The 19810-nt window shown below is 41.3% G+C and overlaps 1 protein-coding gene and 1 long non-coding RNA gene across 3 annotated transcripts in view; one reads left to right on the top strand and one right to left on the bottom strand.

The window, feature by feature from the left end:
• Positions 1–6171: 6171 nt before the first annotated feature.
• On the bottom strand, positions 6172–8184 carry LOC127562681 (uncharacterized). Its single transcript, XR_007953787.1, has 2 exons — positions 7886–8184; positions 6172–6617 (listed from the first exon to the last, which is right to left on the bottom strand). It is a non-coding gene; the product is annotated as an uncharacterized LOC127562681 (long non-coding RNA).
• The window catches only part of SOX13 (SRY-box transcription factor 13), a 76610-nt gene continuing 63411 nt past the window's right edge, over positions 6612–19810 (top strand). For both annotated transcript variants that reach the window (XM_051998570.1, XM_051998569.1), the window contains exon 1: positions 6612–7652. The gene's annotated coding sequence lies outside the window, so the exon portion shown is untranslated. The remainder of the gene's footprint in view (positions 7653–19810) is intronic.

Raw genomic sequence — 19810 nt, 5'->3', positions numbered from 1 at the left:
AAGAGTATTTTCATGAAAACCTGGAGAAGGTAAAGTATCCCAGAGTAGAGAATGGTCAACAATGTCACATATAACATACATGATAAGTAAAGAAAAACCTTGTAAATAACTAGATATATATATATAAGATGTATATATAGGCAGATAGTAATCTGAAAGGTAAAGGCATTCGTGGAAATGAGAGGAGGAGAAAAGGGAAATAAATTGTCCAGAATAAGCTTCCTTCAGAAAAATTGGATCTGAACTTGATGTTAAAAGAAGTTGGAAAAGGCAAGAAAAGGTGGTGATGGAACAGAGATAAAACATCTAGTACAGAGAGAGGCGAATGGACCAGTGCAGTTAGATAGTGTAGAATACCTGGAGGAGATTAAAGTATTATGAATGGGATGTTTATAGCAACTCTTTTGGTTGTGGCAAAGAACTAAAGCTTACAGGGATCCCCATCAATTGGGGATATAACATAAGTTACAACATATATTAATAATAAGTTATATATTATATGTATAACATAATAATAGTAAGTTATTAGAAATGATGAACTCATGTATCTTAAAAGGGCATGGAAACACTTGCATGAAATGCTGGAGTGAAGTGAGCAGAACCAAAAGAACATTGTATATAATAATAGTAATATTGTTTTAAGAATGACTTTGAGCGACTAAGTCATTGTAACTATTATAAATAAATGAAAAACAAAGGGCATATGAAAAAGACAGTGTATGCATCCAGAGAGAGAACTGATAAATAGAAGTGTATGTAGAATAATTATACATGCACATACATCTACATACACACACTTATTTGTGTCTAATGGTAGATATTTCTAAAGATGGAGAGGGAAGAAAAAGGGTAAAAAAGAAATTTACATGATAAATTTACACAGTAGATTTGCAGTTTCATGTGCAATCATCTTTTTTATTGTATGGTATTATGGAAATTCTTGTTTTGTTCTGTGAATTGAAAATAAAATAAATTTTTTTAAAGGAGACTGGAAAGGTAGGAAGGACCTAGATTATAAAGAAATTTAAGTGCCATACAAAAGATTTTATATTTGATCCTGGAAGAAATAGGAAGCATTGAAGTTTTTTGAGCAGAGAGGGTATGATGGCAGTTGCAAGGTCAGATTTTAGAAAAATCATTTTGCCAACTGAATGGTGGATAGATTGAAGTGAGGATGGATTTGAAGCAGGAGGAGCAAGAAAAGGCCATTGTAATTGCCAAGTGTTAGGTGATTTGGAACTGGATGAGAGTAGTATCTATTTGAGTAGAGTAGGGAGTATATACCAGAGACACAGTGAAGTAGAAATGACCAAATTTGGCAAAGGGATAGGTTATGAAGTGAACAATAGTAGGGAATCCAGGTTGACATTGAGATTGTTGCCTAAAATGACAGGAAGGGTAGAGGTACTTTCAAATATAATAGAAAAATTTGGAAGAAAGGGTTTTGAGGGGAAAATAATGAGTCCCTTTTGGCCATGTTGAATTTGAGATGTCTATATAACTAATCCAGTTCTAGACGTCTGAAAGGCAGATGGTGATTTGGTTCTATAGTTCAGGAAAGAGATTAAGACTGAATGTATACATTTGGGACATAAATACGGGCATCACGATAATTACTGAACATATAGAAGCGGGTGAAATCATCAAGTCTAATAGTATATATAGAGTGAAAAGAGAAGGAGCCCAAGACAGAACCTCAGGGCCACCCACAGTTAGTGAACATGATGTGAATAAAGAACTAGCAAAAGAGACTGAGAAACTAGGCAGACAGGAAAGAAGAAAATAATGTCATCATAAGCCTAGAAAAGAGAGATTGCCTAGGAGGACAAGGTAATCAACAAGATCAAATGTTGCACAGAGATCAAGAAGGATGGGAATTAAGAAAAGATCATTAGATGTGGTGATTAAAAGATAATTGATAACTTTGGAAAGAAAAGTTTTAAGTGAATGATGAAGTCAGAAGCTAAATCACATAGAGGAGTTGGGGAAAAAATGAGAGGAGAGGAAGTGAAGGCAGTATATGTTAAAACAAAGATATTTGATATTAGGTTGAAAGAATGGTAGAGACTGCAGAAGTTTATTTTTTATTTTTGTTAAAGGACAGGAGAAACACACACACACACATATTTGAAAGCAGTAGGAAAGAAACCAGTAGAAAGGGAAAAAAAATTGATGGTTAGAGAGAAGGAATGCTTGAGAGGCAGTGTATTGAAGAAGGGAGGGGATGAGCTCAAGGGAATAGATAGAGGGCTGGCCTTGGTAAAAGGAAGGGCCACCTCATTATCGGAGACTGGAGGAAAACAAAAGTGAGTGGTGATGATGTCAAGGAATAGGACAGTAGGTGAAGGGACTTCGTGGGAGGCTTAAAGATCGAAGAAAAGATTTCAAATAGATTTTGTGGGGATTGAGATAGTGAATCAATTAGGGACGAATAAAAGAACTGCCTTGCTGCAGTAAGCAGCAGCAGATGAGGTTAGATGACATAATTTTGTAGCATACCCAGTCTTTACAATTGTGTGATTTCCTCCAGCTGGGTTCCCAACTGCAAGTCCAGTATTTTATCTATTTGACTATACTGCCTCTCTGATTCAAAGAGATGGTCAGATCTAGTGGAATGGACATTGGCAAAGGGTGTGGACGTGAAGGTACTAGTCCTGTCCTTGCTGCAAGTAAGCTACATTATCTTTATGAGGGCATTTAACCTTTTGGGCCTCAGTTGCCTCTTCTGTAAAATGAGAAACTTGAAAGTCTTGGATTTAAAGTTCATGAAATTTGGATGGGGGAAAAACATTTACATCTTTATTTTCACTTACCTCAAAATGAAATTAGAATATCCTTCAATTATTATAAAAACATTGTTCTGCATATTTAACATGTGTGGGTCTACCTGCTATCTAGGGGAGGGGGTGCAAGGAAGGAGGGGAAAAGTTGGAACAGAAGGAAAAAAAAAAAACATTGTTCTGAGAACAAATCTATAGGCTTTGTTGGATTACCTAAGGGGAAAAAAAAGATGAAGGACCCTTAAAGTACATGATCTTTTATCTCACTGAAGTTGTGTAAATATAGTGAATGTAGTATGCCAAGTGTCCCTTGGGGAGAATCCAAATAGCCCTTCTTTATGCTAGGGGAACTTAGGGAAAATTTGGAAGAAGAAATGATAAGCTCCACTTTTTTTCCTGCTCTCTTTTCATCTATAGCACCCTCCCCTAAACTCCCATGTTTTCTAGAAAAGACAATATCCTCCTCTTTATTTCCTCTCCTACAGTCACCCAAATGTATTAGATAAATTCTGGACCATAGTAGATATCTTTTTAAAAACAGAGACAGAGCTACAATGACTCCTATGAAGTCCCACCTGGTCTTGTACTCTCCTTAAGGCTTCAAGTCTCTTCTGACAATCCCTTAGATCGTGAAAATAGGTAGGGATTGTAGCTAAGAGGCTGTTGGACCCCATAGTGGCAATGTTCATCCTGAAAAGTAGCTTCATATCCAAATTGTAACATTCCTATATGACCTTGGGCAAAGCATTCAGTCTGTTTTCTCATCTTTTTAATTTTTAAAAATTTCTTTTTTTCCCTTAATAGTATTTTAGTTTATCAATTACATATAAACATAGTTTTCAACATTCATTTTAAATTTTTAGATTAATATTTTCCCCTGTTATGTACAGAACAATTTTTACCACTTGTTTTTAAAACTTTGAGTTTCAGATTCTCTCCCTTTCTCTCTTTTCCCCCTTTTGAGAAGGCACATATAAAATTATACAAAACATTTCCATAAAAGCCATCAACATTCATTTAAAAATTTATTCAATTGTATTTATTTTCTAATCATATGTAAAGAGTTTTCAACATTCATTTTTGTAAGATTTTGAGTTGCAATTGTTTTTCTCCTTCCCTTTTTCACCTGCCTCCTCCCCAAAGCAGCAAGCAATCTGATATAGGTTATACTTGCACAATTATTTTAAATATATTTTCATATTAGTCATTTTGTGAAAGAAAAATCAGAACAAAAGGGAAAACCCAAAAGAAAGAAAAAGCAAACCAAAAAAAAGGTGGAAATAGTATGCTTTGATTCACATTCAATCTCTATATCTCTCTCTGGATGCTAAACACATTTTCCATCCCAAATCTATTGGAATTGTCTTGCATCACTGTATTGCTGAGAACTTTCTCACCTTTTTAGAAACAACTACAGGCCAGTGGATAAAGTACTGGATCTAACTTCAAATTCAGTCTCAGACTCATGTTGTGACCCGGAGCAAGTCATTTTACTTTGATTTGCCTCATTGTCCTCAGCTATAAAATAGGAATCATAATAGTACCTATTTTTCAGGGTTGTTATGAGGATTGAATAAGATAACATCAGTCCCTTAGCAGAATAAATTTTTGTTGTTGTTCAGTGGTAATATTTCACACCCTCATTGTTGGCAAAGATGCTGGAATGGTTTACCATTTCCTTCTCCAACTCATTTAACAGGTGAGGAAACTGAGGCAAGCAAGGTTAAGTGACTTGTCCAGGGTTACACAGCTAGAAAGTATCTGAGGCCAGATTTGAATTTGGGATGAATCTTCCTGACTCCAGGCAGCCTCTACTTTACCACCTAGCTGCTTAGCTGAGTAAATAGTAGGCACAAAATATATACTTATCCTCCCTCATCTGTAAAATGTAGGGTTTGAACTAGATGACTTCAGGGGTCCTTTTAGCTCCAAATATATGTTCTATATTATTTTGTTTTCTATCAGGCCTTCTTAAGCTTTTTCTGCCTTTTCACCTGAGAAACTTTTACATGACCCCAAGTATGTAGGTAAACAAAATAGATATACAAATCAAATATTTATTGATAATCATAATTTTGCAACCTTTACATTTAGTTACAAGACCCCATATGGAGTCTTGAATCATAGTTTTTAAGAATCTAGAATCTAGATCATGATTTCATAGCCTTAGTGTAACAGAAATACTTTGGGATAATATATCAGAAGATGGTTATGGTGTAGTGGACTTGGGATTGAATAGTCACCCTATGATCTTCACTTCTTTAGGCTCAATGTCCTTATCCATAAAATGTTGTGTTAGATGACTTGAAGGTCCTTTCCAAAGATCTTGGCCCTCCAAGAAGAACAAAGCCAAGAGCTACATATCTAAAGAGTTAGACTACTTTCCATTCACCACCTGGAGATATCTCTAGTCCAACCTCTCTCCTCCTGAGATACCATTTTCCCTTTTTACCCAGCTTACCTAACTGTTCCAGGAAAGTCATTTATACTTTGTATGAAATAAATTTCTTCTTGTTATCATTCCCAAGTGTATTTACAAGTAGGCTGGGCTAGTAATTATGATCTTGTTAAAGTTGGTCAAGGGATTTAAGACTCAGTCAAAGAATGTTAGATCTGAGAAACTTTCCCTGGTAGCTCTAAAGGCTCCCTAAATGACCTAGGAAAGATATTTAATCACTTTTTTTTTTCTAATATTTCCCATTCTACTGGGAAGTTTGCATAGTTTGTGAGGATTTTGCAGGTATGGAGGTAAGGTAGACACATGGGCTCCTCATCGTTTGCACCAGATATTCTGTGCCTTTTAATTAGGAAATGTAATCCAATTCAATTCACAGGATCATAGATTTAGAGTAGGAAGGGACCCAGCCCCCTCAGGAAACTAAGGCACAGAGAGATTGTGACTGGCTTAGTTCACACAGCCAGAAAATGTCTCAATCAGGATTTGAACTGAGATCTTTCTTCAAACTGACTGCCACATCCACTATATTCAACAAATAATTCGAGTGGTTAGTATATTCTAAATAGGAAGATAGTAATCTACCCAAGAACCCAGAGGATGCAACATGTAGTCAAATTATTAAATATTTAAAATACACAGGGGAATAGAAAGTAATTTCAGGAGAATGAGAGCATTAAATGGGGGGGGGGGGCTCAGAAAGCCCTCCTGTAGGAAGTGGCACCTGGACTGTGTTCTTGAAAGAAGAGAATGACATGGTAATGGGTGATGTTAAGAGAGCATCCTCACCCATCATCCCTAAAAGAGGTTCTCTGCTTATGTCCTGCCAGTCTTTATCTGCCAAGCTTCTTTTACCCCTCTTTCCTCTTCCCCTCCTACAGTCCCCAATGGAAGCTGAAAAGGGTCGGGAGAATAACAACTCAAAATAGCCAAGCATTTAATGAGATAATGTATTTGTAGTACTTTGTAGACCTTTAAAGATGTTGTTGTTGTCTAAAAGGCAGGAAAATAGGTCCAGGGAGAGCAGTAAGCGATGTTGAACCTAGAGAAGGGAGAGCCATGGGTTTCCCTGAATAACTAGGAAAGGTCTTTATTATAATGAGCTGCTATCCCTGTCCTCGGAGCAAAGAGCAGGAGGAAACGATGGGCTGTCTCGATTGATTTTTAAAATGGCAGCAAGAGGGAGTTGGGTTAGATCTAAAGAGCGTTTCTGGCTGTGAGGAAGATTAGTTTTCCTTCGAGAGGTTCCGGATCTTTGTCCGAGGAGAAGGAGGCTTACAAATCTAAAAATGAACAGCCACCTTCTTGAACATAGCCTGGAGAGAGGACTTCGGATCTAGCTCTAAGAACCTCGGATTTGATGAAGAAACGAACACCTGTACCTGCCGAGTGGGGGAAAAAGGGGGAGTCATCCGACCTAGTTTCCTCCTTTCTCTTTCCTTCCTCCCCCACCCTCCTCCGCCCCCTATCACCCGGGGCAACCTCGGCTCTGCCCCTTTAAACAGAGGTTTCCTGTCCAGCCAGCTGCGAGATGCCTAGATGGACAGGGCGAGAGGGGGAGCTCTGTCTCTCTGTCCCTCCCTCTCTACCCTCCCTCCCTTCCTCCCGGCTCTCTGTCTCCCTCCCTCTTTCTCCTCGGAAGCTGAAGAGCCGGTGAGGCGGTGGAAGCAGCAGCTTCAGCAGCAGCAGCAGCAACAGCAACAGCAGCAGCCACAGCCACCGAAGCAGTAGCTGCAGTCGCAAGCAGCTCTCTCCTTCCTTCTTTCCCTCCTTTCCTCCCTCCCTCCCGTGTTGTGTGACGTGGGGTGGCAGAGAGAGAGAGATCGGGAGAGAGACGGTTCTTGGACTTAGACCGAGAAAGGAGCGAACCCTGAGATCAGGACTCTGGGCTCGGAACTCCAAGACGCCGGGAGCCGAGGGCAGGAAGGGAGGGAGGGAGGGAGGGAGCTAGCGAGAGGCGATCACAGCAGCTCAGCTGAGGCAGAGCCCCCGGGCAGAGACATTAAAGGGGGATCCAGGCTCCGGACAGACCTCAGGAGCGGCCAGGAGCCAGCAGAGCGCGGGCTCCTGAGCTCTGGGGACCCAAAGGCAGAGATCCCAGCCCGGGAAGCAGGCAGACAGCCGGTAGCCGTCGACAGACGTCAGTCTCCCGCCGGGGAGCTTTGGACCCTGGGACCAGTGACGCCGGCAGCCTGGAGAGCAGGGAGCTGGCGAGCGAGCGTCCCTTGATCTAGATCTAATCGGAGGAGCAGCACCCTTCACCCCACTTCCCCAACTCAACCCTCTCCATACCCCTCCCCGCTTCTGGACGTGGTGGGGGGCATGTGAGCTGGAAGCCGCGGCAACTGGAGAGATCATTCCGAGGGAGAAGCCCTGCCCCAGCGAAGGACGGAGCTGGAGCCGGAGCCGGGAGAGTAGTAAGTGCACCCTGCCCTGCCCTGCCATGCCCTGTCCTTTGGAAGCACCACCCCCAGCCCTTCAGTCCGCTCCTCTCCCCCCGCACAGCTCAGCCCTGGCTTACTCCTCTGAATACCCCGCTTCCTCTCAGACACCTGAAGTTTGACAGACACATTTACGTGTTTTGGGGGACACCCCAGTTCTTGTCTCTACCGAGTTTTTATGTGCTTGTAAAGTTTTCTAGGGTACCCACCAGTCCCCAGAAGTGGTGTCCACCCCTACTTCTTTGCCCCTCCGGCAGTGCCAGTTCTAGATATGGTGCTCATTATGATCTGATCCTACTTCTCCATCCCTGGGGAGAGGGAGACGAGAAGACGACTCTGGAGCCGCTTGGTTGGGGGCCAGGTTGTGTGTGAAGATGAAGGGAAGGAGGGCGGCCAGCTCGGTCTCTCTATGCCTTCCTAACTCCCCCATCTGCCTAGCGTCTGTCTGGCTTCTCTTTGCCTGATAACTGACCCGGGCCCCTGTCTCGCCAACCAGTCTGTGGGGCTCAGTCACAATGCTTTCCTAGCGGGAAGAGATGGTGTGTGTGTGTGTGTGTGTGTGTGTGTGTGTGTGTATGTGTGTGTGAGTGTGTGAGAGTGTGAGTGAGTGTGACATAACCCATACACATAACCCCCAGGAATTGTCCCTAGATACTGGGATATCAATCCAACCCTTCCCTCTCAGCTCCCTCCCTCCCTCCCTTCCTCCCCACCCCAATCCAATCAGCCCTAGGTTCATTCCCAAGAGGAGATGGGGGAGGCGGCATCCTGTTTGTGTCTTAATTCTGCTGTTTCTCTAGCTCTCCCCCCACCCTACACTCACAACCCCCCTCCCATTATTTTTTTTTAAATTCAGGGATACATGAGGTGAATTTTCTTGTCCCGATCTTGCAAAATAAAAGTCTAGGGAAGGGGATGGTCCCATTCTCAGCGGCTCGCCATTGTTTTCATACAAAGTGTATTCAACATATAAATACACACACCACACACGTGTCTCGGGCTGGATCTGCCCAGAGGTTGGGGGATTCTCCCAGTGGCTAGTGTGGCTTTCTCCCTCTGTTGCTCATCTTGGGGATGGGGTAGGCGTAGGAAGATGTCGTAGAGTTGCGAATGTGCTCGGGCTGTTGCCCATGGAGCGGGGCAGGGGAATGAGTTTTGAATTTAGGGGAGATAGCTTTCTGGGAAGACCCTGCGCTCGACCCGGTGGTTCCGCTTCTGACCCCAAAGGAATTGGCAGCGGCTTCAGAATTCCGCCAGACCTCTTGGCAAAGGCCCCCACGACATCAGTCTAGGGAGGAAGCTGGAAGTTTTCCTGGGAAGTTTGCTTTTTCTCCGTGAGAATTTCCGGGCAGAGCCAGGGTGACCCAGAAAGACAGAGATAGAGGGGAAAAGACAGTGACATATACAGAGAAAAAGACAGACAAAGACAGATACACCGAGAACAGTATTGGTGTTGTGGGGTCTTCCAGGGCTGTAGGTAACTAGGAGAATGAAGGGGCCCTGTTGCCTGCTGGGCTGAAGGGGGAAGGCTTTGATTTAATTGCTGCTTTGATTTTTCAGACACTCGGCCTCCCCTTTCTTTGTGAAGTGGAGCCCACTGACCAAGCTCTGGAATTTTAGAAATCTGGTCCCACTCCCTGGCCTTAAGTACCTCTAGGGACTTCAGCTTTCCATGAGAAGGGGAGTCGGTATCCCTTTTTAACCAATCCCACATATTATGAAGAGGTCAGAGCTAATGGTTCAGATTTAGTAACTGCAAAAGGGCAAAGACCGAGCCTGCTTGCTGATTGTGGGCAATCTTGAACAGCATAAATCTGGACATAAGCTTAATTAATATAAGTACTGGGCTTCAAAGAAGAGAGAGATTAAATATTCACCGAAAAGGATCTTATGTTTAGGTTCGCCCCACTAGCTCCTTTTGGTGTTTTTTGTTTGTTTGGCTGATTTTAATGAAAGGAACATTCTATTCATCCTATCCTTCCCTCAATTTCCCTGGTGGGGCCCTTCCCACCCGGCCCAATCTGTCTAGTGGAAAGAATACTCAGGACAGTTTTCCCCAGTGCATAGCTTTCTTGGCAGCGGGCTCCAGGATTGGATGTGCTTTTGTGTCAGTGGGGTTTGGTGAATTTCCTGAGAGAGATGGAACCCCAGATGTCTTGGGCCCTGAGGAAGTCACCAGGGAAAGGTTAAGGCCTCTTCCTCCTGGGTAACTACCCCCTAGGCTGTATTTATATTGCTTACTGTTTAGGAACCTCCCACTGCTCTAAGTAGGGAAAGATAGAAGGAGCTTGGGAATAACAAAAATCATAATCATAATGTTATATAGTGCTTCTCATGGGCTAAGCACTGTGATAAGTGCCTTACAACCTTACAATACTATCTTATTTGATCCTCACAACAACTCTGGGAGGTACCATTATTATCCCCATTTTACAGGTAAAGAAACTGAGGCAAATAGAAATGTTTTGTCCATGGTCACACAGTTAATGTGTTTGAGATCAGATTTGAACTCAGGTCTTCCTGACTTCAGCCCCAGTGGTCTTTCTCTCCTAACTGACCCCTAAATGCCCTATCTTGGGGGGATTTAGTAGTTTTGGAGGAGAATGTTAATTGTCTGGTTTCCATTGCTAGTGGATATTGTAGGAATGTGTTGTTGAATTTAAATCTCTGGAAATAGGTGGTCAAACTAGTAGAGAGATGGATTCTAAAAAAAAAACCAAAATCAACTCTGGCTCTTGGTCATCTGGAAATCAGGATTCCACTTCTGACTCTTTTGTTTATTTATAATTGTATCAATTTGGGCAAGTCGAGCATAATACATCTTGTTTCTGTACTATAAAAACTATTAGCATTACCACCCATATGAACTTGTGGGCATAATGCTTTCTATATTAAAAAGAAACCTAAGTTTTGGACTTGGACTTTGTTTTGTGAAAATTGTTGACACTTAAACCCTTATGACGCTCAGTATGCTCTTCTCAAAAAGGCATGGAAATAAATATTTGTGATGTATTTATTTAGCTCCTTGAGTTGTTAAGAAGCTCCATTCAGAGAATTTATGTAAAATATTTCAAACCTTACAAGTGCTTTGTGAATACCTTTCTCTGAAATAGAAATGGAAGTTATTATTATTATTATTATTATTTCTTTCCCCAATTGATTGCTATTTAAAAATATTTAAGAAAACTTGCTGGAGTTTTCCACCTCCTCCCTTGGCCCTAAAATCTTTGTATTCCCCAAACTTAGGCTTTTTCTGTGTGATTGAAACAATCTTTAAGCACCTACTAGATGCAGAGTGGTGGGACCCAGTGGTTGAAGAACCTTTCTCTAGAGCTGGCTTCAGGTCTAGACTCTGACATGTTAGTTTTTTTTATCCTGTGTAATTCACTGAGCCTCTTAGAGCTCCAGCCAATTCTTTAAAACTAATGCTAGACTGCTCATATCTGTAGTCTCCTCACCTTTAATTTTCCACACAGAAGAATTCACAGGTCTTCTTTAAAGAAAAAAAATGGGGCAGTTATTGAGCTAAACCTTGGGCATTGAATTCTATAGAGAGATGAGTTGATTAGCCACTCTCCTATGCCAATTTGAGCATAGGGACAGGGGTAGAGAATAGGACAATTCACAAGCTTTACACATTAGCATATAATAAGTATACCTGAAAGTGCTTTGTGTAGTCAACTGAAGGGAGAGAGAGGAAAGGAGATCTGGGAATATTTCATGTAGGAATTGGCATTTAAGCCAGATTCTGAAGGAAGATAGGATTTCAATAGGCAGAGATTTAGGAAAAGAACGTTCTAGACAGGAAACGGCATTAATAAAGATGCTGAGGTAGGAAACTAACTTGTAGTCTTTAGCCCACTTGCTTTTCAGGTGTATATTGGAAGTCAGGGATGGGCGAACATGTTCCCAATGTGTTCCCTGGTATTGTGAGTATGTCATAAGACATTCCTCTCTCTAAGCCCCCTTCCCACCATCATTTATGTTTTCTTTCTCTCCCTCTCCCCGCAAGGGAAACTAGGCTTAATATTTCTCAAGACAGCTAAATGAATGAGAGACCAAGTCAATCAACATTCACAAAGCACCTAATATGCTCCTAGTATTGTGATGGTGTGTGTGTGTGTGTGTGTGTGTGTGTGTAGATAGATAGCACAAGAGATATGAGTCTGATTATCCCTTACCCTGCAAGAGCTGACATGCTAATTGAGTCCATTCTAGGATGCTAGTTTGACAGGGTGTTTTGAGATGGACATTATTAGAAGGCTGGCAAGAAGTTGGCACCTACTTGGGGAGGGGAGTACCAATAGAACAGGACCCTTTTCCTCCACAACCACCACTCCCTCACTCCCATTCAGGGGTGAGACCATATGTTTGAAAAGAACTGTGTTGGAAGGACAGGCTGCTGGAGCTGGGAGCTCAGTAAATCGTGCTTTGAATGGAGTTATTTTTGTGTTCACTGTTTGCTTAAGAGAGCCTGCTCCTGCCTGAACTCGTTTCATTCACACTCTGCTGGTCCCCTTCCTGGAATCTGGCCTTCTAAACTCGGGTGATGGTCATGGTGCCTGCCAGGGGATTGAGAATGAGGGCCCAGGGGAGACCTGCTCTTTCTACCCTCCCTCTCCTCCCCTTTAGCCCCATTGGTGAAGAGCCAAAGTTTAAAGAATTGAGACTTCTCTTAAATCAGCCCATTCCCACATCTTTTGTGGGTGTAGGATAGGGGAGAGGTGGCAGTGACATTCCTGACTGGTCCCTGGGTTGAAGTCTTTGCATTGTAAGTCTCCCATGTTCTTTCCTCTCTGTTACCTACCCTTCCCTTCAACTCCCCACCACAAACTAAACCATTCTGTGTAGGTCTGGAAGCTAACAAAACAGTTGAATGGATTACTTTTTTTAAAAAAAGTTAATTTTTATTAATATTTTATTTTAATACTAAAATTAACTTTTTTTAAAAAAGTAATTTATTTTAGTATTACTTTCATATCAAAATATATCACTCCTCTTCCTAGAATCATCTCTTCTAACAAAGAATAAAAAAGAGAAGAACAAAGTTCATCAAAACTACACCTAATACAGCAATCGCCAACCTTAGATTCTTTCTTACAAATGCATTGTCCCTTCACTTTTACAAAAAAGGGAGAGAGATGCATTCTTGGACCTTTTCTTTGGGACCAAGCTTTCTCATCATAACATTCAGCTTCAGTTGTGGTCCTTTCCACTTCTGATGTTAGTCACTGGCTATGTTACTTTTCTGGGTATGTTTACTTCATTTTTTCATCAGTTTATTTGTCTTTCTTTGCTTTTCAGTAGTCTCATTTCTTTCTCCCAGCACAGTAACATGTTGTTACATTTACATGTCACAACTTCCTTAGCCAATCCCCAATCCATGGGCACCTACTTTGTTTCCTTTTCTTTGCTACTTTGAAAAGTGTTGCTATAAATATTTTGGTATATATGATGAAACCTTTCCTTTTGTCATTGACCTTCTTGGGGGATATGTCTGGCACTGAGAGCTCTGGGTCAAAAGATTGGGACGTTTTAGTCACTTTCTTAGCGTGTTTCCAGACTGCTTTCCAGAACAGTTGGACCAATTCACTACTCTACCAATAATGCATTAGTATGCAAACAGAATGTTTCCATTGGATAGGAGAGGTTGGCAAAAGGGCCCTAAAGTACTACTCTTCTCCTTTGGATTGAATGGAAATTCTTAGCTGGAAGTCAGAGTTCATAAAAATCATAGAATATTAAAGCCCAAAGGTATCTTGAAGATGAACTAATCTAAGGCTCTTATTATAGAAAATGAAATTGAGACCCAGAGAACTCAGGTGACTAGCCTGAGATAATATGCAGAAAAAATAGGAGAGCTAAGATTTGAATCTGGATCTTTTTGACTTCAAATCCAAGGTTCTTTCCATTATAACACATTGTTATTACACTTGTATGTATGTACGTATATGTGTGTGTGTGTGTATACTTATTATATAAGGTATATAAAAAGTTGTAGGTGGAATTGTTTTTAGTAAGATTTTTAGTTAATTTAGTTAAATCTTTAGTAAGATTTTTAGTTGTGGTGATGTGGTACTCCTTTTCTAGGATGAGAGGCATCTTTCTTCCTCCTTGCCTCTTGTCCCTGATCCTGCCATTAAAGAAAGGGTTTTCTCAAAGCCCCTGTTCTCCTTAATTCCATCCCTGCCTAGTTTGGCTAACATTAACTTAACATATATCTTATGAAGTCCCCGCTACTGGACTTTCCACCTTTAGGATGAATGGGACCTTGCTCTCCTTAAGTCCAGAAACTTTCCTTTATCCACTAACTTCCTTTTTCTTCTATGAGATCTCTCTGCCCATCTCTCAGGAGCATAAAAGGCAGAGTCTTAAATAGTATCTGCTCTACAGTTGATTGCTTTAGAGAAAGCCTGGCAAAGAAAATAGAGAGAAGACAACAGCTGTAACTCCTCTCTCTTCCCAGATTCTTCCTCTTTGAAGAGAAAGCCCGAGCCAAAGGGAGTAAGATTAAGAGGAAAGTCACCAGGGATAGATACTGCCTCTCTCTGGGGGGAGACTCATGGGCTAGGATAAGACAAAGTCTTTCTTGCTTTACCCTAGCACTCAAAGTAATCTTTCAAAGGATGAATCATTTGTGGGAAGGATAGAACAGGATGAGTGAAACTGAGGCACTGAATGGCAAACTGATGTGATACATGTCAGGGTCAAGAATTAACCCCATGAAGTCAGAAAGGGGAAAGGAGGGAGTAAAGGAAAAAGAGAAGAATTTCCAGCTGCTTCTTTTCTTCTCAAACAATATTCTTTCTACTCCACCCTACCATCTCCTTAGCTTCCCCTGAGAGAATTGATACCCTCAATTAAATCTAGAATTCTGTTCCCTTGATACCTGTGTTCAGATTCTTCTGTTCAACGGCCTTAGCATTTAAATGGCCTTCTGCAGTATGTGTGGAATGGATGTTAATGTCCAGCCATTACATACTGCTTCCCCCCCCCAAAAAAAAAATCCATTGTGTCTGCTGGGGACATGTGTACGGCTTAGGTTTCAGTGACTTAGTCCTGGAGAGGGAAGGAAAGGAACGAGGAAGTGTCAGCTTTGTATGAGGGGAAAGAGACGGGACTAGATGGCCTGACTCCCTTTACCATTATTGGTTTGTAATCTCTGCCAGATTCCCAGCTCCTTTTGGGACACTGGGGGCAGAGTCTGCAGTGTTCTTTTCCCTGGTCTGGACCAAACCCCAACCTCCACCCCCACCCCCAATTGCTGTGCTTAGAATGGAATGTGCTGTATGTGGAATGGATGGAGTGAGAAATCAAACACTGTCCTGTCCTATTCCCCAACCAGTTCAGGGAGGAAACCACTGCCTCCAGGGCTGTGGCATAGGTGGCAGTACCTCCCCCCCAAAAAAAAACCAAAAAACAGATTCAGGTTATCTGCTTTTGGGGACACAAGAATAAGGAAGAGGAATTGAGGGTGGAACAGGGAAGGGACAGAGGGCAAAGAAGTCTGAGATATCCTTTCTCAGTAGCTAAAATCGTTAGTTTAGGTAACTTTTTTTTTAAACTTTCAAAGAGAGTCAAATTAAATGTCTTTTATGATGACTTTTGATTTTCCAGTACAGTCATTTATTCCTCCCTCTTCAGTTGAACCGTCCTCCCACTTTATGATAAAGAAAAACAATTAGAGCAAAACATCTGATATATAGATGCCTGAAAACATGAACAATATTCTTTCCTAGTAGTCTTCCCCATGGTGGCCAGGAGGGAGGAGGTATATTTCATTATCTCTTCCCCTTGGACCTTGATTGCTTTTTCTATTGCTTAGAGTTCAACTTCCTTTTGGTTATCTTTTCATTTGGATTGTTAGAACCATTTATCATATTGTTCTCTTGCTCCTGCTTATTTTACTCTGTATCAGTTTATAAAAATCTTACCATCTTCTCAAGATTTGTCATTCTTAGTGCAAAATAATAGTTACTTTCATATATCATTTTCCAGCCATTCACCAATTAAGGGGTTACTCCCATTGTTTTCAGTGTTTCTGGTTTGACTTCCTTGTGGGCATAGATATGCCCCATAGTAAGAGTATCTGTGTAATTTCATTGACTGAGTAGGAATTGGAATTGGAGGAATTTTATAGCAGGTGACATATTTCTCTTTCATTCCTGGTCATTGGGGGGCTTATTCAGAACCAGAATTGTGATGGTCTGGTGACTTTTCATTCAGTCAGAGATCTATTCATCTTTTTAAAAATACATTTTATAATTTTCAATTTGATTGATATTTTCTTTTAATATCCTCTGCATTTCCCTACTGTATTTCTCATCCCATTTTCTCTTTCTATCACAATAGAAGAAAAAAGAAGGGAAAAACATTTTAGTGAAACTAATACATCATGGGGAGGTAAATGACATAGTGGCTGGAGAGCTAGACCTGGAGTCAGGAAGACCTGAATTCATATCCAACTTTTGACATGTTTTAGCTATGTAGTCCTAGACAAATCACTTAGCCCTTTTTTGCTTCAATTTCCTAATCTATAAAATGAGCTGGAAAATGAAATGGCAAAGTACTCAGTATCTTTGTCAAGAAAATCTCAAATGGTCACTAAGAGTTGGACAGAACTAATCAACAACACACACACACACACACACACACACACACACACACACACACACACCACCCCACCCCAACATACAACATCTGACATTATATCCAGTGTCCCCCAACCATAACGTCTGTTTACATATAAGCCTCTGTTGAGGGGGAGGAGAGAAAAAGAAGTTTCTTTTCTTATTTCTTCTTTGGGGTCAAGCTTTATCATCAAACATTCAGTTTTGGTTATTCTTTTCATTTGCATTGTTATAGTTACTATGCGTTTCTGCTTTCATCAATTTGGATCAATTAATGTAAGTCTTAGCTTGCTTCTCTGTACTGGTAGTCTTCATTGTTTCTTGTTTCTTTTCTTTTCTTTCTCTCTCTTTTTTTTTTTTTCCTGAGGCATTTGGAGTTAAGTGACTTGCCTAGGGTCTCACAGCTAGAAAGTGTTAAGTGTCTGAGACCAGATTTGAACTTGGGTCCTCTTAACTTCAGGGCTGCTGCTCTGCCCACTGCACCACCTAGCTGCCCTGTTGTCATTGTTTCTTATAGCACATTAATATTCTATAGCATTCATATACCTCATATATCTTTTACTCCTTCTTTGCTCCTTGTTCCCATCCCCATCTTTATGCTGTTGATTCTTGATCCTGACCTTGCTGGTAGTAAGCTCATCACTCAGTGCCTCAGTTTCCTTTCTTGCCCTGTTTTGTCCCACATTCTTCCCTCTTACTTATTTAGTCTTTAAAGAATTCATTATTATTGGTGATGCTCTTCTATTCTGGGTCCCTAACACAAAATCTGGAGGATGAACCTAGAAGGAAAAAAGTTCTCTCCAAGGAGAATTCTGTTACAAATACCTCTGCATTTACCCTTACCACTTCTACCCTATTGAGAAATTGGATAAAACAATTGGTCAAGCTTAGCTTTGCTCTAGGAATTTATATACAGATGTATAGGGGTATGTAGGGAGAGAGAAAAGGATTATAGATTTAAAAATTAGAAGGCACTTTGAGATCTTCTAATTCAATTCTCTCATTTTACAAATAAAGAAACCGAGTCCATTGGCAAAGGGAGGAGGTGAATTCCCATCTTCTGATTCCAAATTCACTGGTTTCAATTTTATCTAAAATACTAAAGAGTGATTGAAAGAAAGTTACAGAGATTTTTACAGACAAGTGATATGAGTGGTGGGAAATGTTAATGGGAATACTTATGAAAAGATTTTTTGAGGAAAAACTGAATCAAAAGCTTTTCTGGGTGTCCTCTCCCATTACATCTCCTTGCTGTGGTCTGTACCATGTCAAGCATGGATTTGCCTTGAAAGGAACCTTCTGAGGAAAGGAGCAAAGAATGATTCTTTCCCCATTCTACAGATGAATTCTTATAGGTCCAAAGAATAAAAACAATTTGTTTAGTGTTACCTGTCCAGGCCAGATTATAGGTCTTTTGACACTTAAGTCCAAACCTTTTCTTAGAGTTCAGTCTTTTCTTTAATTGAAGGCCACTGTTAGCAGCTAAGAGTTAGCTAGATGGCATAGTGGATAGAGATATGGCCCTGGAGTCAGGAAAACCTGAATTCAGATCTTGCCTCAGTCACTTGTAGCTGTGTGATTCTGGGCAAATCACTTAACAATGTTTGCCTCCATTTTCTCATCTGTAAAATAAACTGGAGAAGGAAATGGCAAACCACTCAATATCTTTGCCAAGAAAATTCCAAATGGGTTCACAAAAAGCCTGACATGATAGAAAAATAGCTCAACCACAAAAGTATTGGCTAAACCACTCCTCCCTGAGGGGCTCATTGGACCCAAGAGAAGAGAAAATAAAGGGAAAGAGGAAAGGAAGAGAAGGAAGAAAAAGGAAAATAAAGAAATCATTGAGGGATATTTAATACAATCCTTTCATCTTACAGATGAGGAAACTGAGGCTCAGGAAACTTAAGTGACTTGCTCAAAGTCGCACAGATAAGAGCTATCAGAAATGGGATTTGAACTCATATCCTTTGACTTCATTCACAGACTTATCTCAAACAGAAGAGACAAGTACTTAAAGGAAGTGTCAGGTCAGGAGATGATGGGCATGTAAGAGTAGGTCATGGGTTGTTGATGGGGGAGTATGTTCTTATATGCAACTTCTCATCCCCTTGTGTGATGCTCAGAATATTTTAGGGTTTTCATTCCAATATCATGACATTCTGCATTGGTGAAAGAGGGATGAATACCACTTGGTATTCTTGGGCTAGCTAAGTGACAGTGCTGAGACTGGAGTCAGAAAGACTGAAGTTCAAATACGATCTTAGACTTTCCAGTCGTGTGACTGTGAGCAAGTCATTTAACTTCTTTTTGCCTCAGTTTCCCTCCCACAAAATGGAAATAATAATAGTATTTCTCTCCCGGGGTTGTTGTGAGGATCAAGTGAAGTAGTTATTGTAATACTTAGCATAGTACCTAGTACATAGTAAGTGGTATATAAATGTTAAATTTATTATTATTATTATCCTTATGAATGCTAATGTGCTAAGTATCTCCATCCTCCTTGTGCCTCCTTTTTTTCCACACTGGTTAAGGAAGCCTTGGAATATCTCTTCCAGGGATACTCTCCTGAATAAGGAAATGGGTAGAACTGGAAAAGTAATGAAAGGGTTAAAGGCAGGGGCTACTGGGGCCTGCTGGGTTAGCCTGACTAAGGGCTGGGAGTCTGCCCTGGAATGTAGCTGGGGAGGAGTGGGGGGAGGGATTCTAGGGGAGGGAGGCCACTCCCTGGAGAGCCTCTCCTCTTATCTTTTGTTTGGAACAATAGCTCTCCTGGTTTATTGTCTTTAACCTCCTTACCTCTGTTTTGTGCTGGGGATGGAAGGGGAAGAATGTGGAAATGGAGGGAGAGGCCTGCTGGTCTTCACCCTGAGGGCACCCACTCCACCAGCCTCTCTGAAGGATGTCTTTTGGGAGGTTGGGGGAGGGTGGGGAAAGCTCCAAGCAGGGGGCCCTGGAGTTGAGTCTGGGCTGAGTGAATATTGGTGGGGGATGGGGGAAAGGAAGGGATCCCTCATGTGAATGGGATGGGAGGGCCTGAAGAAGGCAGAATTGCACCTGTGACCATTGTAAACCCCTGCCTACCCCTTTTCCCATCCCTTCTCTGCTTCCATGCTTCTTTTCTGTAAATACTGTTGTTGACTATCTTTGTGGAGTTTCCTGTTCTGGGGGGTAGAGCTGGAGATGGGAGAGCTCACCTTGGGTAAGATGGAAAGCATCCACTGTGCAGAAAGAAGGAAGAACGGGAGGGACGAGTTTCATTCATTTTGCCTGGACCTCCAAGCCCAGACTTGGAAACGATCATAAGTGATGTGTATCTAGTGCTTTAAGGTTACAAAATGCACTTGCATTATCTCATTTGGTCCTCATGACTGTCATGTAGATTGAATGTTTGACAAATGGAAATTGAGGTTTAGAACAGATTTAAGCAGGGCCAACCAGCTGATCCTTAAGTCCACCTCCTGAGTCTAAACCCTGTGAAACTTTCTCTGTCAACCACCCTTC

The sequence above is a fragment of the Antechinus flavipes genome, chromosome 4 (assembly GCF_016432865.1).
Source record: "Antechinus flavipes isolate AdamAnt ecotype Samford, QLD, Australia chromosome 4, AdamAnt_v2, whole genome shotgun sequence".
NCBI lineage: Eukaryota > Metazoa > Chordata > Mammalia > Dasyuromorphia > Dasyuridae > Antechinus > Antechinus flavipes.
Note: the sequence above shows the minus strand (reverse complement) of the source record. Positions and strands in the feature narration are given on the sequence as shown.